At 40.7% G+C, this 5560-nt stretch overlaps 1 pseudogene; it reads left to right on the top strand.

Annotated features, from left to right (window-relative positions):
* Positions 1-3967: 3967 nt before the first annotated feature.
* Positions 3968-5087, top strand: LOC108635497 (annotated as a pseudogene).
* Positions 5088-5560: the final 473 nt, after the last annotated feature.

Below are 5560 nucleotides of genomic sequence, written 5' to 3'. Positions count from 1 at the left end.
GTTGAGACTTGCTGGATGCTGATGCATTCTGTGATGCATGAAGCCTGCTAAAGTCCAAGTCTGATCTCAGACAAAGTCTGAGATTCAAGATAATCACGTGTATCTATATACATGACTTTCTCTTTTTTTAATTTTTTTGAAATATAATTTTATTTACTTTAATTGGAGGTTAATTACCTTACAATATTGTATTGGTTTTTGTCATACTTCAGCATGAATCTGCCACAGGTATACACGTGTTCCCCATCCTGAATCCCCTCCCACCTCCCTCCCCATACCATCCTTCTGGGTCGTCTCTGTGCCAGGACTTGGAAGCAACTAGATGTCCATCAGCAGATGAATGGATAAGAAAGCTGTGGTACATATACACAATGGAATATTACGCAGCCATTAAAAGAATAGATTTGAATCAGTTCTAATGAGGTGGATGAAACTGGAGCCTATTATGCAGCGTGAACTAAGCCAGAAAGAAAAACACCAATACAGTATACTAACGCATATATATGGAATTTAGAAAGATGGTAACGATAACCCTGTATGCAAGACAGCAAAAGAGACACAGATGTATAGAACAGTCTTTTGGACTCTGTGGGGAGAGGGAGAGGTGGGATGATTTGGGAGAATGGCATTGAAACCTGTATATACATGTCTTTCAAATCAGTAGTGACTGACCTAAAATGTTTCCCAGCTTCATTAGGTACATTTAGGGTAGAACAACCTGTTGACAGGTTTTCTTCACTAGCTTTCAGCACCAAAGCTGGAATGCAGGCAAAAGCTCTACCCTGTTTTCAGGCAACATCAATGCATTAATGTCCCATAACTATTTTTAGCTGGATCAATCACCTCTGGTGAGACATCACAACTCGCACATGCTTTCTTTTATAATTTGTGACAAATAGGTAGATAGGATGATAAATTGATAGATTTATAGATTTCAATAGATGTGAAATGTGTCGGCCATAATTTCTTAGAGTTTTTCCTGTCCTCTCTTTCAGGTACACATGTAACAGTGTAACTTCCATGCCATAGGGAAAGCATACAACCAACAGCGGTGGAAACAATGAAAGTGTTTCAATATTTCACTACAGCAGTGTCATGTACTCTCCTGCTATGAGACTTCTGAACTCTACCCCGGTATGTATCTATCCTGGTTGTTTGTTTTAAACTGAGCTGTAATTGACATCCGTTATATTGTTTATAGGTGTTCCACATAATAATTTGATATTTGTAGATGTTGCAGAGTTTATCACTGTAGAAGTCTCGTTAACGTTAACATCTGTCACAATTGATAGTTACAAAGTCTTTTTTCTTGCATGAGAGCTTTTAAAATCTACTTTTCTAGCAACTTTCAAAGATTTCAGAATTATTAACTCTGGTCATTATGCTGTACATTACATTCCCCATGCGTTTTTTATAAGCGGAAGCCTGTACCTTGTGATCCCATTTACCTGTTTCACCCACCCCAGCTCCTACCTCTGGCTACCATTGATGTGTTCTATCTGTGAGCTCAGTTTTGCAAAAAAATTTTTAAGATTCCGTGTATAAGTGAGATCACATGGTAATTGTCTCTCTCTAGCTTATTTCATTTAGCTTAATGTCCTCAAGGTCCATTCACATTGTCGTAAATGGGAAGATATCCCTCTATTCATCATTGAATAACATTCCATTATATAAGATGTTCCATGTTTTCTTTATCCATTCATCCATTGACAGACACTTTGGTTGTTTCCATGTCTTGGCTTGTGTAAACAGTGCTATCATGAACATGTGGCTGCATAAATTTTTGAGTCAGTGTTTTTGTTTTCTTTAGAAAAAATGCCAAGAAGTAGAATATTTAGATCATATTCTAGTCTCTCCATTTCCCATTTTTCACTTCTGAGGAATCTCCGTACCCCATACTGTTTTTCATAGTGGCTGCACCAATTCACATTTCAACTAACAGGAAATGGGGTTCCCTTTTTCCATATTCTCATTAAAACTTTGTATGTCACCTTTTTATGATAGCCATGCTAAAACCAGTATGAACTGATATCTCATTGCGGTTTGACTTGCATTCTTGTTGATTAGTGATATTAAACACTTTTTCATGTATCTGATGGCCATTTGCATGTCTTCTTTGGAAAAGTATCTCTTTAGAACCTCTGCCCATTGTAAATGAGATTGTTTCATTTTGCTATAGACTCATGTGAGTTATGAGTGATGTGAGTAATTGAGTTACACATTGAATATCAACCCTTTATGAAAATATTTTCTCTCAATTCAACAGGTTTCCTTTCATTTGGTTGATAGTTTCCTTTTCCAGGCATAAACTCTTTAATTAGTCCCACTTTTAGATCTGTTGCCTTTACTTTTGGTGTCAAACCCAAAAAGTCTACCCTGAGACCAGTGTCAAGCAGCTCACTATCTATTTTCTCTTCCAGGGGTTTTGTTAGCCCAGGTCTTAAGTTCAAGTTTTTAATCCATTTTGAGTTACCTATTTCACTCACCCCATCTCCTACCTCTGGCTACCATTGATATGTTCTATCTATGAGCTCAGTTTTACAAAAACTTTTTTTAAGATTCCATGTATAAGTGAGATCGCAATGGTATTTGTCTCTCTCTAACTCATTTCATTTGGCTTAATGTCCTCAAGGCCCATCCGCATGGTCATAAATGGGAAGATAGCCCTCAGGAAGAGTCCATTGAGTCTGAGGAGTCCAGCTTCATTCTTTGGCACAGGGCTGCCCAGTTTTCCCACCACAATTTATTTAAAAGATTGCAATTTCCTTATTGTATTAATATATTCTTGGCTCCTTTGGGAATAAATTAGTAGGCCATAGAATGTGTGGACTTATTCCTGGCCTCTTTATTCTATTCCACTGATCTAGGTGCCGTTTTTTCCAATCCACACTGTTTTGTTAGTATAGCTCTGTAATACTGTTTGGAATCAAGGAAATGATGCTTCCAGCTGTGTTCTTCTTTATCACTATTGCACTGGCTATTTTGTGGTTCCATACACATTTTAATTGTTTTCCTTCCTTCTTCTGCCATTGGAAACTACATTTATCATTTTATCATTTCTACACTATCATTTTCACTTCTACTGCTATTGACTGTATGTTTTCCCATTTCATGGCAATCATAGTCTAGCATATATATCTAGAAGAGAGAAAATGAGGCCTAAAAGCTTTAAGAACTTGTGGCTAAGATTCCACATTTGTTGGAATATGTAAATTTGCAGATTCAAACATACCTTAGTTATTCTCCTATCTAACCCACTTGTCACAAATTATAGAAGAAAGTATATGCAAAGTGGGATGTCTCACCAGAGGTCATTAGCCTAACTAGAAAACAGCAGTGAAGCAGTAAGGAAGGGATGCTGTTTGAAAATAGGATTCAGCTTGGCCTCTGTTCCAGTTTTGCTGATTTTCATTTGAAAAAAATGTGGCAACCATCCTCCACTCAGATGACCCTGATAAAACTGGGAAACATTTCAAACCAGTTGCCAAATGTAGTTATATATAGATAGATACATGTGGAAGTCTTAACTCTGACTTTGTCGGAGATCAGGCTTGAACTCAAGCAGGCTTCATTCATCACAGAATGCATCAGCATCCCAACCCTTTCGAGGCACGCCTCAATCTAAGTAGAGCCAAAGGAACAAAGCTGTGAAAAGAGAACAGTTCTGCCCTTCACAGAGCCAGCAGGAACTACCCCATGACCAGATGATGCCACATGACCAGAAATGCTGCTGGTGATGATTCCTGATCTTTTCATTTCTAGGAAGGATTCTTAAGTACTAGACCCAACTAAGGAAAAGATCAAACACTGATTTACAGAGGCCTCTCTATAAAACACTAAGAAGGCAACTTCCTCCATGACAATTATCCAAAACTACAACCATAACATAAATAACAACCAGGAAAGTCCTGCTTATTGGTCCCAACATTGGGGGTCCAGGATATAAAAGCCCAGAACAGGAGAAGCCCTCAGAATCTGAGAAACTCATCTCTGAGCCGGAGTCCACCCTCCACCACTGACACAATGACCCCCTCGTGCTGCTCCCCGCACTGTCAGCCCACTTGCTGCAGGACCACCTGCTGTGAGTCCAGCTGCTGCAAGCCCTGCTGCCCCCCACTTGCTGTCAAACCACTGCTGCAGGACCACCTGCTGCAAACCTACCTGTGTGATCAGCTGCCCCTGCCCACCTGTTGCAGCAAACCCTGCTGTCAGCCCACCTGCTGTGAGTCCATCTGCTGCCAGCCCTCTTGCCCTCCAACTTGCTATCAAACTAGTGAAACCACCTCCTGTAGAACCACATGCCACAAGCCTACTTGTGTGACCACCTGCTGTCAGCCTACCTGCTGTGGGTCCAGCAGCTGCGGACAAACCTTCAGTGGGTCCAGCTGCGGCCAGCCTTGCTGCCAGTCGGTGTACTGTGCCCCTGTGTACTGCCACAGAATCTGCTACCACCCCACGTGCTGCTGCCTGCCTGGGTGCCAAGCCCAGGAATGTGGGTCCAGCTGCTGCCAGCCTTGCAGCCGCCTGTGTGTGCTGTCAGACCACCTGCTGCCGCCCCAGCTGTGTGTCTACCTGCTGTCGGCCTTCCTGTTGCTGATCACCTCACCAAAGCACCCCTGTCTCCTAGCAACACTTTATAGCAACTGAGTTGCTACTTGGGGACAAAAAATGATTTCTTAGACTTTGCTGACAACTGGTATGCTCTACCAGAATTTGTTAACCCATCTGCCTCTTTAAAAGCTTATAAATCAGCTTGATAGAGTGCAGAGGGTTTCCCCAGTTGTCTTTCTCTGGTGTAAGAGGATCATATGCCAGGCATCTTTGATAAGGAATTATGTCTCGGTTTTGGTTCTGAAAATAGGACTGACCATGTTGTACTTCTAAGTAGCTTAGGAAAACAAGTCCTCATAATGTTTCATTAGGTTTCTGCAGCTTATCATAATTAACATAATCATACGTTTCTCTATCAATATTCCCATGGCTCTTGTGACCTGCGTTTTCCTTTTATGGTACCTTTGAATTGTCTTCCTAGAGGCAGTAGTCTTGCCTGTGTGTTTCTCAATAAATTCTTTGCCATAATCTTCCTACATTATGTTTGATTTTTACATGGCATTCCTGATATAGAGATTTAAGTACATACTACATACTATATGCATTATCCATTATGAGTATCATGTTAGCTCTCAGAATCAATTATTAGCTCATTAAGTAAATTGTGTAGTATGCTTTAGCTAACAATGAACACACTCTTCAAGGATAGAGTCTTCTGTTCCTGCTCAAAGGTGTTTACCTTTACATCCCAAGGAAACCGATGCTTGCACCTCAGTGACTAAGCTGTAGTTGTTGTCTTTGTTTATGTACGGTTGCTGGGCATGACACACCCTAAGCACGCCAAGGAAATTACGTCCAGACTATTTCTCCCTACTCTCTACCTCTTCTTGATAACCATCCCTCAGCAATTAGTAACTGTAGAAGAACCCCTGTCCCCACACAACACCTTATGTTAACTGACTTGCTACTGAGGACAAAAATAACTCTTAGACTTTGCTGACAACTAGTA

The sequence above is a fragment of the Capra hircus genome, unplaced genomic scaffold, assembly GCF_001704415.2.
Source record: "Capra hircus breed San Clemente unplaced genomic scaffold, ASM170441v1, whole genome shotgun sequence".
Taxonomy (NCBI): Eukaryota; Metazoa; Chordata; class Mammalia; order Artiodactyla; family Bovidae; genus Capra; species Capra hircus.
Note: the sequence above shows the minus strand (reverse complement) of the source record. Positions and strands in the feature narration are given on the sequence as shown.